The 17329-nt window shown below is 34.2% G+C and overlaps 1 long non-coding RNA gene across 1 annotated transcript in view; it reads left to right on the top strand.

Moving 5' to 3' along the window:
- Nucleotides 1–8594: 8594 nt before the first annotated feature.
- LOC123384610 overlaps nucleotides 8595–17329 on the top strand; it is a 111315-nt gene continuing 102580 nt past the window's right edge. Inside the window, exon 1 of the long non-coding RNA XR_006595977.1 lies at nucleotides 8595–8772. This is a non-coding gene — a long non-coding RNA (uncharacterized LOC123384610). The remainder of the gene's footprint in view (nucleotides 8773–17329) is intronic.

The raw sequence follows: 17329 nt of genomic DNA on the forward strand, positions 1-17329 counted from the left end.
TTCAGCATCCTTTCTTAATAAAAACCCTTGAGAAAGTCGGGATAGAAGGAACATACTTAAAGATCATAAAAGCCATTTATGAAAAGCCCACAGCTAATATCATCCTCAATGGGGAAAAAGTAAGAGCTTTCCCCCTGAGATCAGGAACATGAAAGGGATGTCCACTCTCACTGCTGTTGTTTAACATAGTGTTGCAAGTGCTAGCATCAGCAATCAGGCAACAAAAGGAAATCAAAGGCATCAAAATTGGCAAAGATGAAGTCAAGCTTTTACTTTTTGCAGATGACATGATATTATACATGGAAAATCCGATAGACTCCACCAAAAGTCTTCTAGAAATGATACATGAACTCAGCAAAGTTGCAGGACACAAAATCAATGTACAGAAATCAGTTGCATTCTTATACAGTAATAATGAAGCAACAGAAAGACAAATAAAGAAACTGATCCCATTCACAACTGCACCAAGAAGCATAAAATACCTAGGGATAAATCTAACCAAAGATGTAAAAGATCTGTATGCTGAAAGCTATAGAAAGCTAATGAAGGAAATTGAAGAAGATATAAAGAAATGGAAAAACATTCCGTGCTCATGGATTGGAAGAATAAATATTGTTAAAATGTCAATACTACCCAAAGCTATCTACACAGTCAATGCAATCCCAATCAAAATTGCTCCAGCATTCTTCTCAAAGCTAGAACAAGCAATCCTAAAATTCGTATAAAACCACAAAAGGCTCCCGAATAGCCAAAGTAATTTTGAAGAAGACCAAAGCAGGAGGCATCACAATCTCAGACTTTAGCCTCTACTACAAAGCTGTAATCATCATGACAGCATGGTATTGGCACAAAAACAGACACATAGACCAATGGAATAGATAGAAACCCCAGAACTAGACCCACAAAAGTATGGCCAACTCATCTGTAACAAAGCAGGAAAGAACATCCAATGGAAAAAAGACAGTCTCTTTAACAAATGGTGCTGGGAGAACTGGACAGCAACATGCAGACGAATGAAACTAGACCACTTTCTTACACCATTCACAAAAATAAACTCAAAATGGATAAAGGACCTGAATGTGAGACAGGAAACCATCAAAACCCTAGAGGAGAAAGCAGGAAAAGACCTCTCTGACCTCAGCCGCAACAATTTCTTACTTGACACATCCCCAAAGGCAAGGGACTTAAAAGCAAAAATGAACTATTGGGACCTCATGAAGATAAAAAGCTTCTGCACAGCAAAGGAAACAACCAACAAAACTAAAAGGCAACCAACGGAATGGGAAAAGATATTTGCAAATGACATATTGGACAAAGGGCTAGTATCCAAAATCTATAAAGAGCTCACCAAACTCCACACCCGAAAAACAAATAATCCAGTGAAGAAATGGGCAGAAAACATGAATAGACACTTCTCTAAAGAAGACATCCAGATGGCCAACAGGCACATGAAAAGATGCTCAACGTCGCTCCTCATCAGGGAAATACAAATCAAAACCACACTCAGATATCACCTCACACCAGTCAGAGTGGCCAAAATGAACAAATCAGGAAACTATAGATGCTGGCAAGGATGTGGAGAAACGGGAACCCTCTTGCAGTGTTGGTGGGAATGCAAACTGGTGCAGCCACTCTGGAAAACAGTGTGGAGGTTCCCCCCCAAATTAAAAATAGATCTACCCTATGACCCAGCAGTAGCACTGCTAGGAATTTACCCAAGGGATACAGGAGTACTGATGCATAGGGGCACTTGTACCCCAATGTTTATAGCAGCACTTTCAACAGTAGCCAAATTATGGAAAGAGCCTAAATGTCCATCAACTGATGAATGGATAAAGAAATTGTGGTTTATATACACAATGGAGTACTACGTGGCAATGAGAAAGAATGAAATATGGCCCTTTGTAGCAACGTGGATGGAACTGGAGAGTGTGATGCTAAGTGAAATAAGCCATACAGAGAAAGACAGATACCATATGTTTTCACTCTTATGTGGATCCTGAGAAACTTAACAGAAACCCATGGGGGAGGGGAATGAAAAAAAAGAAGAGGTTAGAGTGGGAGAGAGCCAAAGCATAAGAGGCTCTTAAAAACTGAGAACAAACTGAGGGTTGATGGGGGGTGGGAGGGCAGGAAGGGTAGGTGATGGATATTGAAGAGAGCATCTTTTGGGATGAGCACTGGGTGTTGTATGGAAACCAATTTGACAATAAATTTCATATATTAAAAAAATAAATTTAATACTTAATATTTTTAATTAGGATAATACTGTACTACCTTTGAAATACAGAAGCAAACTCTTATTCTGTAAAATATTCTTCAAAGTCTGAATTGTTACTGTTTTTATATTGTCTCTATAGCATTTTGTAATACAGTTCATTAAACTTCATTTACCTGTTTTTGCACATTTAGATTTCTACAATTTGCATAATATAAATAACGCTTTTATGAGCATTTTGTACATAATGTTGAACACCCTCTGTGTACTGCTCTGATCATTTTCTTAATACAAATTCTTTCAGGTGCAGTTATTGATCGAGTATTTTCTGAGATAAACTAACAAGCATTTAAAAGTTATTGATGAATTTTCCATTCTTTGCTCTCTAAATCTATGTTTTAAAAATTATTTATAAATACTATTTAGTGTTTGATCTATGTTCAACTTAAAGCATAGAATGTGTTCTATGATCAGCTGTTTCCATTTAGAAATGCAATAATTGTTATTCTAAATTTTGTGACACAATTACTAAACTCTGATAACCCAAGAGTAGAATAATGTCTTAAATATAGGTTTGCAATTCTTGACCAATTACTCCAGTTTTAATTTTTCAAAGGGAATGAAACACCCTAAAACTATCTAATTATAATGCCAAAGCAGAATACTATGAGACCAAATGCAGCCTTTGTGTAATGATGGAAGCTTTAAAGCTCCTTCCTTAATTGTGATAATTTGGAACAAATTAGGGAGTCTTGTGGTGAGCAACCCGCTAGTCACAGATCTCTTAAGAGCACTAAATCAAGGTGCAAGGAAACTTGCTGAGCAGAGCTCTCAAATCTGAGAGTGTTTCCTTAACACAAGGTCAGCTTCAAATGTCTTTTTATATTCCTAATACTTACTAGAATGGCTATCTTTGCTTTTGTGAATATTATAATTCCGATTTTATTTTTAAAGCACAAGCACATAGATGATACTACTGTGTAATTACAGAATTAATATAATTTCTCTAACAATATTCTCTATTAAAATAGAATTGCTATTTTACATTGTTTCAGCTCACTTCGGATATAATTGTGAAATACCATATTTGGAGTTCCCTTGATCCATACTTGTGTCCTCTATATGCTTTGTTCTAAATAGCAATAGGCATTTGATGGCAGTAACTCTCTGAAGTTCAATAAAAGGTCAAGGATTCTAGAGGGAAGCATAGCAGCAGGATTCCCTCTACAAATGAGTCTAACATGAGGAAATACTGTACAGAAAATGCTGTCCTAACAGTCTAAGAAGTTGGCAGAGGTTTTGTTAAACTGAGTATCCTCCATTAGTGGCTTTAAAGACCTGTATCCCTGTAAAGGTACTCAGGTAACATATGTCATCACTGATTTTTTTTCTTTACTCTTTGACCTGATTATTTTAAAATAAACTATTCACTACATTCTAGGCAACTAAATGTAGCTTGTTAACTAAATACACTTAGAAATTTTTGTCACTTACACACAATTAAATAGCTATCTGAAAATTTTTTTAAAAAGGCAGAATAAAAGCTTTAAAGCCATATGAAGAAATAAAGAATTAACTTAGAACCAAGCAAGCTAATGAAAAATATCTTCTTTTAAAAAAAAAAAAAAAAAAAAAAAACCTTGTAATTTGAAAGTCTCAAATCAGCTTATACTGAAACATTCTGAAAAGATCAGTTCCCGTGTGGTATTCTCTGACTCAAAATTCCCTTGTTCTAACAAGGGAGTAATAAAGGGCTTTGTGTTAACAAAAAGTGTTCTTCATGGTTAACATATTAACTAACGACATTTTCTCCTACGTGGAGAACATGCTCTTTTTGAAGTCCATTATTAGTTTGGAATTCAGTCATTTTGAATTACTGGTGAGACTTTGTATAATGCTGACTTTGTTATGGTTAGAACTCAAATAAGGATATTTGGAGAAGATCTATATTTATTATGATAATTATTCTTATATTATTAAATAATTTTTAAAATATATATATACTTCTAAGGATATATCTTTTGCAGTTAGAAGATCACAGTGTTCCAGAAATTTTTATTTAGTAACTTACTTCTAACTTAATTATACATATTTTATATCCACAGAATAAATATATATATTAAGATAAAATAAGAATGATATTTCTAATATTGATTAGCATAATATCCAGATCATTTTCTTATGCTCATAAATTTACAATTTGAAAAAATATATGTACTCTTTTGACCAAACCACTGATGATATAGTATATAATTTGAAACTCTAACAGTTAAAATATTATTACCAAAATTGGCAATCCTGTATTAGTCAAGATGTCCTCTTTACCAGAAGTGTGATGTTGGGCAAGTTAATTAAATTCTTTGAGACTTAGAATTTTTATCTGTAAAATGCAGATAAGAATACCTGCCTTGTAGAGGGGCTCAAAGAGTTAGTTGAGTTAATATTTGTAAAGCACTTAGAATTATTTGAGAGATGGAAAATAAGGGCAGGTTTTTTTAAAACAAGGGCAGTGTTTTTATTTATTTATTTTTTATTTTAAAAAAAATTAACATTTATTTATTTTTGAGACAGAGAGAGACACAGCATGAACGGGGGAGGGGCAGAGAGAGAGGTAGACACAGAATCGGAAGCAGGCTCCAGGCTCCTAGCCATCAGCCCAGAGCCCGACGCGGGGCTCGAACTCGCAGACCGCGAGATCGTGACCTGAGCTGAAGTCGGACGCTTAACCGACTGAGCCACCCAGGCGCCCCAAGGGCAGTGTTTTTAAATAACAAGGTTATTTAAGAAAAAAAAGTTAAAAAAAAGAAACTTCTAGACGTTCATGTGTTTCACTTTACAAGAACAAAATAAGTTTTCATTTTAATACACTGAAATAATGAGAAATTATTCCTAAAATTTGAAAACATATTTGCTATTTTCAGTTAGTACCTAAATAATCACACATTATGTAATGAGAATTTAACAAAATATATTGTAGAGGGTATTGAGTTTCTTTGTTTTTTAGTTCCTGGAAATTAAACCTCTGTGAAATGGAACTGTTCTTTGATCTTACTTCATAGATTAAAACTATCATAATTTTAAAGGTGTAGAGTATTACAAGGGCCATGTATTAGACATCCTTTTTTTATATATATATCCAAAGAAATACATCCTCCAAAATATGAAGTACTTGCTGGAAAGTGTCATTTAATTTATTTAATTTCATAGAAATATTATTCAACACTAGAACCTAGGTCTCCTTAATTCAGATCCAATACTATCTTCACACAACAGATAAAAATTGGGGTACTACTCTGACTCTGGTTAAATATTAGAATTATGTAAGGAGATTTTAAAATATATATCACTGCCCATTGTTGCTGATCAGATCAATTGAATCTAAATCTCTAAGGGATGGATCTTGATATTTCCAAAAAGTCAAGATGTCTGAGAAATCATTTTTGAGACACTTTAGGGGGGAAAAAGAGGGAGGGAGGGGGAAGAGAGAGAGAGAAATATCCATGGGTGTTGAATCTAGATGATGGATATATTTAAGTTCATAATACTATTCTGTCTACTTTATTTAAGTCTAAAGTTGTTCGTACAGATTTTAAAATAAAAAGATAGTGGGGCACCTGGGTGGTTCAGTCTGTTGAGCGTCTAGCTCTCAATTTTTGGCTCAAGTCATGATCTCATGGTTTGTGAGTTTGAGCCCTGCATCTGGTTCTGTGCTGACAGTGGGGAGCCTGCTTGGGATTCTCTCTCCCTCCTCTCTCTGCCCCTCCCAGCACACATGCCCTCTCTCTTTCTCTCTCCATCTCAAAATAAATAAACTTTAAAATAAATAAGTAAAATAAAATAAAAAGATACTATGAAAGACTCTACTAACGTAGATTAACTAAACCTTTACCCCTTGCTCTTACATAATACCCTAGAGTTTTACTCAACAGACACTTCAGGGTTCACAAACAATCCCATTATATCGATATCCAATTTAGCAAACATTTTCTACCATGTTTTCCTGTTATATTCCATTTATTTTGTTTCTTCCTGCCATCATTTCTTGATGCCATGACAAACTCACCCTGTCTCCCAGACCATGGTTCTTCTCATGTGATCTACTTCAAGGTACAAGATGCTTTGGTTTCAGTAAAGAATTACTTAGAAAAAGGCTTTCTGCACATACATGCCATACTTTGTCAATTGGATGCTAAAGCCTAGAATTTCTGAGACTGTTGTTTCATATTTTCCCCCCTCAGATTTATATTAAGGGTAAATTCATACCTGATGAATAGACATTCCATGGTTAAAGAATCCATTCTGATAATTTTCTAAAACAAAGAATTGTCTACAATAAATTGAAGTGTGTTACTTATAGTATAGAGATAAAACCTGCTTTCAGGGGCGCCTGGGTGGCTCAGTCGGTTAAGCGTCTGACCAGCTCAGGTCGTGATCTCGCGGTTCATGAGTTCGAGCCCCATGTTGCGCTCTGTGCTGACAGCTTAGAGCCTGGAGCCTGTTTCAGATTCTGTGTCTCCCTCTCTCTGGCCCTCCCCCGTTCATGCTGTCTCAAAAAACAAAACAAAACAAAACAAAACAAAACAAAACAAAACAAAACAAAACAAAAAACAAATAACAAAAAACAAAAAACAAACAAAAAAAACCTGCTTTCATATTTAAGTGGTGGTTATAAAATAAGTTCCAGGGATCTGATGTATGGCCTGGAGACTACAGTTAATACTATATTGTGTATCTGAAGTTTGCTGAGAATAAACCTTAAGCATTCTCATCCCCCACCCCAAACCCACACAGGTACCTATGTGAAGTGATGGATGTGGGATATGTTAATTACCTTGACTCTGGTATTTATTTCAATATGTATAATAATATCAAATCATCATGTTGAACACCTTAAATGTACACAATTTTTATTTGTCCATCATACCTCAATAAACCTGGGAAAAATAAATGGCAGTTTTTTCCCACTACTTCATTTATAAAGGTTTTAAAAGTCTAAATTTTCTAGTCTCAGCGTATTACATTCTACTTCCAATAACATAAAATGAAACTATATAATGATGGATTTGTAGACTTAAGTGGATTAACTTCAGGCTATTCTCTCTTCCTTTCTCTGCATGGAGGCAAACATTTATGATTTTCTTAACATCCAGTTTGATGAGGATGAAAAATATACTAATTGGTATCCCTATTTTTAGGGAGACTTGCTATAGAGACTTGCTCAGATTACCTTTGAGCAAGGTAGACACAGAAACATAAACTCCATCAGATAAGTCAACTTTTTTCATGTAAGTTTGAGGCTGTTTCATCCTATTTGAATTCATTATATTCTTAGATACTTCTAGGAAGTTTTAAAGTATTATCAGTTCTCTGCCTATTTCTATAACAAGAAATCAAATTAGCCAAGGATTATCTTTGTTCTATAAATTATAAAAATTCTGTATATGTTATGTTCTAGACTTGCAGGAGATAATTTTTTTATTTTTGTTTTGTTTGTATTAACACAAACAATATGCAAGCGTAATGAAATGAGTTAGAAAAATTGAAAAAACCACACATAATTGAGTAGTAATACTAGTCAATAGAATCAGATATTAAAATATGTATATTTTTATAATATTTTAATTGTGAGATATACAGAATTTATATAATTTTTCCTGTTGCAGATATATAACACTTTATTTACATCATTATTTGTTTTTAATTATATTCTTAGATTAGTTCTTAAAAGCAGAGGTCTTAGAAACAAAATATATTGCACCTCCTATAGCATACAGCTGAATTCCATTATGAAACATACATTCTTTCTTAAAACCAGCAAATATTTTAAATATACAGATTCCCCCAAATTATATATTTACCATGTGTATACATACACATGGCTTTGATTTATTACATCAATATAAGCACACTAGCTTAATGATTTTATTCTTATTCACAAATTGACTTATGAATAAGAATCCATACAGTGAATCCGGTAATCTTAGCATTATAAATTTTTAAATAAATGATTGGAAAGCAAAAATGTTTCTGTGGCTTTAAACCCATTTTTTTTCAAATTAAATTAGTTGCTTGAGCAAATGAAAGATAGGCATATGTACAGTTCAACAATCAGGTTATTTCTTTTTAAATATATCACATGATTTTTTGAAGTAACAAGTATTAACATGTGTAGTATGTGCATCTCTAATATTTTTATGACTATACACAAAATTTTAAGGTTTGCCTAGATCCTTTGTTAGAAAAATAAGTAAAGTGTATAATTATTTGTCATAATAGAAGTCTATATCTTGTATCCAGGAGTACTCTTGCTAAAACAAACAAAATGCAGGAGTAGTTCTTTAGAAACAACTAAAAAAAAATTTGCAAACAGTTTAGCTTGCCACAGTTTCATAGATGTTAGCAGAAGACTGGTGACTCCTGAGTCAAGAGTAACAGCATGGCAGGTGGTCTGAACTTAATATTTGCTTCTGTTTTCTTTTGTCCCCTAGCTCCCATAGTGGAAGATGCAGAAGAAGGCCTACTGTATGCTGCACACATGGTGGTTTGTGTCACAGGTGAGGAATCCTGGTCAAAAGAAACCCCAGTGTTATAAGGGGGTAGTTGTTTATAAGGGGGTAACTGTCCAACCTTTGCTCTGAAGGAAGATACTGTCTTTATAATCCTGGTTAGAAAACCATCTGCCTTCCATCCCAGAAGAAGACAGTATCTCTAACTTCCAAGTCCTCTTACTATGTGAATACCTTTGAAAAAAGTAGTCCAGAATACAGCCATCAATGCTTTTCAACAAAACATATAAACACACAAGAATCTCATCAAGAATCATCAGCTATAATCTTATGCAATGGTAACTACATATAACACCAGGGATATTAGTTGCTTGAGGACTCACAAAACCAGCAAAATTTGAACATTAATAATTTACTGTAAGTAGATAAACCAAAGGCCACAATTTCACAAGTTAGACCTAGCAAAAGAATCTGAATAGAGTAGCCATTACTAATTAAGGTTATAAATGTTCACTTCAGTAATAAATTAGGTTGTGAGAACTTCAAGGTAAAAATTGGACTTTAATCACTTTTGTAATCCTTTAAAATAAACCAGTATCCCTCCTACTTATTAGCTGCTAGTAACAAATGTCTCTTATTTTCAAATTCTCAACATCAATTTGGATAAATGCCCATCTCTACACTGTGTGACTCTGGTAGACTGCCGATCACCAGACTCACAAGAGTCCACAAGTCTTAGAACAGTAACTGGCATAGCGAGAGTACCATTTAAGTATTTGTTACACTAATAAAATTAAACCAAATAACTCTATGTGATATCATGCTTAATAAAATTGTGTTGAATTATATCAAATTTTATTTTTCTCTAAATTTTTATTTATTCAGGAAGCAAAATTAATATTCAAAATTTGAAATGTACAAAATGATAAAGCAAAATTCTTTTTCATATTCTTCTCCCTCAACCACACAAATTAATGTAGGCCAAAAATATCATTAATGTTTTTTTCTTATGGAAAAGTTTTATACATATATAATAAAACATATATATATATATACATATATATATATACAAACATATTTACAAATGTAGAAACTGCTATTTTCTTATTCTTAATATGATGATAATAAACCGTCCACATTATCCCAATCTTGCTTTTTTCTCTTAAATATGAATCTAGGAGAGCATTTTATATTCAATACATATGGAGTTTTCTTATGCCATTTTGAGGATTTACAGTGGCTCATTAAGCAAATCCTCTATTGATAGGCATTAAAATAATTTCCAGTATTTTTCTGGAAACAAAAAATTTGCAAGTAACTCATTTTTATCTGTGCAGAAGAGCTGTAGAATAAATTCTTGGAAGTGGAATTTCTTGATCAAAGTGTTTGGCCTTTTTATTTTTTTTATTTATTTATTTATTTTTGGTGGCACAGATTGCCATAGATGATATCTATGGATTTGTGTTATAAACTTCCTCCAAGAATCCACGAGAATGCCTATTTCCCTATATGCTTGCCAACTAAGCATGCTATGATATATTAAGGTTTTTGCCAATCTGGAAAGTAAAAAAATGGGATGGAATGCAATTTTAGTTTGCATTTGTCCTACTGTGAATGAAATTGATCATATTATTTTATATAATTAAGAGATATTTCTACTTTCTCTTTGGATAATTATGCACCACTTTTGAACATATTACTGCTTTCCTTTCCTTTCATATTTCCTTTCATTTTTTTTTATCATTTGCCTTCTGTATTAGTTTTCTAGGGTTATTGTAACAGTACCATAAACTGGGAGTGATTCCAAACAACAGAAATTTACTAGTTCTGGAGGCTAGAAATTTAAAATCAAGGTGTATTGCAGGATGGTGTTCCCTCTGAAACTGTAAGGGGATCTTTCCTTAACTCTTGCTAGCTTTTAGTAGTTTGCTGGAAATCTTTGGTCTTCTTTGGCTTCTAAATTCATCAGCCCAATCCCCCATTTCCATATGTCCTTCTCCATGTATTACTTCATATTGTCTTCCCTTTGTGCATTCTTGCAAATACTCAAGAAAGAAATAATACCAGTTCTACCCACAACCTTCCCAAAAATTAAAGTGGAGGGAAAGCTGCCCAGCTCAATATTTTTAGGTCAGCATTCCTTGCTTTTCAAATCAAAGACTCTATAAGATGTTAACTATAGCTTAATATAATTCAAGAACATAGATATAACACCTCCAATTAAATGTTAGCAAACAGCATCCAGCAATATTTGGAAAAAGTTTAATATATCATGACTAATTGTGCTTTATTCAGGAAGCCAAAGTTCATTTAACACTCAGTTAAATTGCCCTCACACCAATTTTTAATGCTTGAATAGTTGCTTGTTCTCACTTGTCCTGAAAATGGAGTTTTTGGTTTCATTTCATTACTTGATTTGGATAATTTTTTGGATAATTTCCCTAGGGCAACAGTGGAATTCTTATAAGATGCCATCATGTTTAGTCTGCTTATGTTAAATTTTAGCAAATTAATTAAATTAATTTCAATTAGCTACATATTGTATATACTACAATTTATCTGATGGAGTTAATTGAACATCAGCATGATCAATATTACTATGCTAGTTTCTATTTTCCTTTCTTCATTTTTTTTAGGATTCTTTCAAAGCTATCATTGACTTATAGATTTTCCTTTAAAGACATCTTTATGGTTACAGTGTAATGAAGGTATATAACAAGATCAGGTAATTATATATAAAGATCACACCAATTGTGATAGGCCAAAAAATAGGCCCCCTAAATATCTATATGCTAATTCCCATGTGTTATCTTACATAGTAAAAATGTGTTCAGTAAGTAAGACTGTGGTATCTTACTATTATAATAAAAGGGACTTTTACAGATGAAATTAAGTAAACAATCTTGAGGTAGGACAGTTATCCTGGATTATCCAGGTGTGTTTGATATAATAAGAATGGCCTATATAAGGGGCAAGAACAACAAAAGCAGAAGAAGGAATGGGACAATAGAAGCAGAGGCTGGAGTGATACACTTAGATGATAGAAGAAGGGTCATGAACCAAGAAATGCATTTAGAAGATATCTAAAAGCTGCAAAAGTGAAGGAAATAAATTCTTCCCCTGCAACCCCTGAAAGAAACATAACACAGCCCACATCTTTCTTAGACTAAACACCTCCAGAACTATAAGAGAATGCATTTGTATTGTGTTAAGCCACTAAATTTGTTGTAACTACAGCAGTGATAGGAAACTAATACATCACTTAAAATATGAAATATGAAATATAAATGCACCTAAAACAACAAGTGTTTCTAACTCCAATGTTATTCTTTTCTTTCCTCTTACTATTAAACCACTTTCCTGATTTTGGGTTGTATTATTCCCATAAATTCTATGAATTTACCATATACATTCATGACTAAATGGTAGTTATTGCCTTCTTCCAGAGTAACAGAGTGGGGACTCTACATGTATTTGCTCAGTTAGACTGTATTTTCTTAGTTATTTGTCTCTGAAGTGTTGCTGCATGTCAATGAGTTCTCACAAATGCATATGTACATAACTAATGCATTTCTGTGTCTGAACATTAAGACATTAGGCAGATGATTTTTCACATTCTACTTTCTCCTCTTGCAGCTAGAAGGTGTGATGGTGACCAAAATTTACATGTGGAATTATTCTGAGGGTTCCATATATTCAGTGCAAAATAAATGCTCACCCTTCCCTGGTTTCCCAAGATAAGGAAGTATACTAGTGGGGAAGGAGTGGGATGATAAAGTATGGGATAGAGGCATCAGAGTAGATATGGATGAAACAAAGAAATTATAACCACAAATCTAACTCAAATTCTGTAACTATGGGAGGAAGTTCTTTCAAACTTATCTAAAGAAATTATTTTTGTCTACCTTAAATCTTTTAAGCATTATACTCAAGGCAGTGATGCTGATTCTCCTTAAGATACATCCTACCAGCACGTGTTTCATCTGTTTCCATGAATTAAGTTGGATACCCAATGTTTTAGTCGATTTGGGCTGCTATAACAAAGCATCAAAGTCTATGTGGCTTATAAACAACAGAAATGTATTTCTCAGAGTTCTGGAGACTGGAAGTTTGAGATTACGGTACCAGCATGGTCAGATTCTGCTGAAGGAACCCCTTCTCCTTTTTTTCTCGTTGGATGCTCACATGGTAGAAAGTGCAAGAGGTCTCTTTTATAATGGCACTAATCTCATTCATGATGATTCTGCCCTGTGACCTAATTATCTCCCAAAGGTCTATTTCCGAATACTACCACATTTTGTTTAGGATTTCAACATATGAATGGGAGGGGCACAGACATTCAGTCTATGGCATTCAACATAGTTCACATGGGAATTACAAGGAACGCTCATGGAGGTAAAAACTACACACTGAAAGAGTAGAAAGTTCTAACCGGACAATGTCAGTAGAGAGTACACATAAGATTATATGCTAAATTGGAGCGCCTGGGTGGCGCAGTCGGTTAAGCGTCCGACTTCAGCCAGGTCACGATCTCGTAGTCCGTGAGTTCGAGCCCCGCGTCAGGCTCTGGGCTAATGGCTCGGAGCCTGGAGCCTGTTTCCGATTCTGTGTCTCCCTCTCTCTCTGCCCCTCCCCCGTTCATGCTCTGTCTCTCTCTCTCCCAAAAATAAATAAATAAAAAAAAACAAAAAAAAAAACGTTGAAAAAAGATTATATGCTAAAGATGTTATATCAAGGATGAAAAATCAAGGTTCAGTAGGATTATTGTATTAATATGGAAGTGGTTACAAGGGATTAGAATTTCAATATCTTGGTTGAAGGCCAAATAGTTTTAATAATCTGCTAAAGATAAAGTGAACTTGGACTCAGTGATGGCATATAGTTAATGAGCTTGAAATGTCAGCTTCTCCCTGGCATAAAATAGATGATGTCCCAGAGAGATGAGAGTGTTGGAATGGAAATATTATATAGAACTCTCTTAGCCATCTAAAAATATTCCTAAATGAAGTTCTCACCAGCTTTTAAACTAATGATTTTGTAAGGAGAATGCAACATTCTTATAGTGCTCATGCTCTGTATCTCAGAGATGATGATAGGGATGCTGAAATGGAAATAGTTTCTTTGAAATCAATAGAAATGTCAGGGTCACAAAAGAAGGAGAGGCCAAGTTGTAATGGAATATCAGGGGGTTATATTCTATGTTATATTGCAAGTGATATAATATTCGTAGATGGGATGACAGCATGAATATTTAATCCCCTGGCCAACCCATAAAATATTAATGAATAAAACAAAAAAATTTATCTGAAATACAAATAAAACAGGTAAAGTGGAATATGAAATATAATTGATCTAATAAGCAAACAAGACAGAATGAGAAAATGGAACCAAAAATAAAAAACAAACAGAGGGTTGGATTGAATAATCTTAAGAATATTGATTATGTTAAAGTTAAATAAAGTACATATTCAATTAAAATAACAGACAGGATGCTACACTTATACCTCCCATCCTATAGGAGGAGACACAGAATTTATGGGTGTCCTTTGGTTTCAGTGACATTTCCTGTATATGGGCATCCTCTCATGATCCCTTTACTGGATTACTTAAGGACTGTGTACTCTTCAGCGTGACCTGAAAGCAAAAAAAAAAAAAAAAAAAAAAAAAAAAAAAAAAAAAAAAGGTTTCTGCAGAAAATCTTAGTTGTGATGAAAGATATCCCACCATGTTCTTTTTTTTTTTTAATGTTTGTATTTGTTTTTGAGAGACAGAGAGAGACAGAGCACAAGTGGGGAAGGGACGCAGAGAGGGAGACAGAATCCGAAGCAGGAGCCAGGCTCCGAGCTGTCAGCACAGAGCCTAATGCGGAGCTCAAACTCACTAATGGTGAGATCATGACCTGAGCTGAAGTTGGAAGCTTAACTGACTGAGCCACCCAGGCGCCCCTGCCATCTGATTTTTACCAAACAGTAGCACATACTCCACGGGATAGGAGTATCTTTGGTGCAAAAAAAAAAAAAAAAAAGTTTGTATGGAAACTGGCAGGCCTCCTCCCCACCACCTACCCCCCTGTCAAACCCACCCTTGGAATAATTACAGTGAATATCTGGGTTTCAGGGTAGGGTCAGAACCTCTTCTACTGATAATATCCTTCTAAAAGTAGGTTCTAGAACGTTTTTCTTCCAGCCAGAACATAGTAACTTGTACTTGACTTGCCCTGTTGCTATAAACATTTGTCCATGAAACTGGACAAAATACATGGTTTAATTGTTTTCTAGCAATCATATAAAGAGAAGTAAAAGTCTTTGGTCCTGGAGTGCCTGAGTCGCTCAGTCTGGTAAGCGTCCAACTCTTCATTTTGGCTCAGGGCATGATCTCACAGTTCACAAGTTTGAGCCCTGCATCGGGCTCTGTGTTGGCAGTGTGGACCCTTCTTGGGATTCTCCCTCTCTCTCTCTGTGTCTCTCTGTCTCTCAAAATAAATAAATAAACTTTAAAAAACTCTATAAACAAAAGTCTTTGGAGTGCCTATGTAACTCAGTTGGTTAGTGTCTGACTCTTGGTTTTGGCTCAGATCATGTGTGGGGTCCAGCCCTGTATCTGGCTCTGTCCCTCTCTCTCTACTCCTCTCACTTCTCTCTCTCTCTCTCTCTCTCTCTCTCAATAAATAAACTTAAAAAAAATTCTTTTTAAGATTTTGGCCTTAAGAAAAGGAAAACAAATAATGCAAACCACCCTGACATCCCAACCTTTTGCTTGAGGAAGGTGACATGTAAACTGAAGAGGTTGGAGATGTGGGCTGCTTAAGTAGCTGAAATTTATTGCTCAGGTGGAAAAGAAGTTGAAGCAGTGCAGGTGGAAAGGAAAGAGTAGACATAGTCTCAATGGGGATATACCTAATTTTATGATCAATGGTTAAAATGTCTTTGGCCAAAGGTTGGGATAGAAAAATAGAAACAAATCTAAATAGAATGATAAATATATTTAAATAATTCAAAGGAAATAATTGTAAGGAAAAAATGGATTTAAAAAGAAATAGAACAACAAAAAACAATTATATTGTGGTTACATAAGTGTAAATGTATTAAATACTCCAAGAAAGAAAAAAAAGACAAAGGTTGTCAGGCTGAATAAAAGAGCAAACCTAATTTTATTATGTCTCAAAACAAAAATGCTAAAAGTATGGGGAAAACATATCATGCGAAGAGAAAGCAGAAGAAAGCTGGTGTGGCTGTAAAGAGTATTATCAGAGACAAAGAAGGTCGTTTCATAATGGCAAAGATTTGATTCACCAGAAAAATATAATAGTCTTAAATACATTTGTACATAATATCAGACCTTTAAAAATAGACAAAATTTGATTAAATGGAGAAATAGACTAATTTATAGTCACAGCTGGAGACTTTAATATCACTCTCTCAGTAATTTCTGAAACTACTAGGCCAAGAATAAATAAATGCGGCTGGGCCCAGCCCTAAGCCTATAGACTAATGATATGTAGCTGCATGAGTGAACCCAGAGGACAAAAGCTTACTTCCACCTCCTTATTCTCTTTCATTTGTAGGTAAACTGAGTTATTTGAAACCTATAAATTAAAATGTTCTTAATAAACTGCAAAACATTGTATTGATTTCATATTCTAAAATATGAACATAATAATGTGCATTAAAGTATTTGAATGCCAAATAAATAAACAAACAAGGACATAGATTTGAAGACTATTGACCAAATTGACCTAAATCATTTTTATAATACAATATTCACAACCACTACAAAACATACATTATTTTAAAGTGTACATAGATGATTAACCAAGAAAGACTGTTTAATGGATCAGATAATGAATCTTGAAAAATTTCATGAACTTTGCAATGAGTAATTTTTCTTTTCTTTTTTTAATATTTATTTATTTATTTTGAGAGAGAGAGTATGAACAGGCTAGGGAGAGAGAGTGTGGGAGAGAGAGAATCCCAAGCAGATTCTGTGCTTTCAGTGCAGAACCCAATGCAGCACTTGATCTCACAAACTGAGAGATTAGGACCTGAGCTGATATCAAGAGTATTTTTTCTGATCACAATCATATAAGTTTATATCCTTCAGGAGTAGGCTCAACACAGTGACTAAAACAAATAAATGTATCTAGATAGTTTGCTAGATGGTAAGCTGAGCACAAATTAGATTTTAAAAGAAACCAACGATAATTAAACACTTAAGCTTCATTACTATTTGCAGAAGTCAAGTAGTAAGTATGTTGTGGTACTTTGTTGTGGTATTAATATGCATATTTCTTATTTCTAGTAAGGTTCAGCAACATTTTATGATTTTTTACTACTTCATTTCTTTCTCAAATTCATTATGAATTGCATATTGTGGCTTTATTGTTCATTTTAATGTGTAGGGAAGTTTATATATTTTAGTTTCTTATCTTTACAAGTTTCCATATTTAAGGGCACCTGAGTGGGTCAGTTCATTAAGTGTCCAACTTTGGATTTAGGCTCAGGTCATGGTCTCATTTTTTGTGAGTTCGAGCCCAGCATCATGATCTGCAGAAGTCTGCTTGGGATTATCTCTCTCCCTCTCTTTGTGCCTCTCTCCAGCCTGCTTG

The sequence above is a fragment of the Felis catus genome, chromosome A1 (assembly GCF_018350175.1).
Source record: "Felis catus isolate Fca126 chromosome A1, F.catus_Fca126_mat1.0, whole genome shotgun sequence".
In the NCBI taxonomy this organism is placed as follows: domain Eukaryota; kingdom Metazoa; phylum Chordata; class Mammalia; order Carnivora; family Felidae; genus Felis; species Felis catus.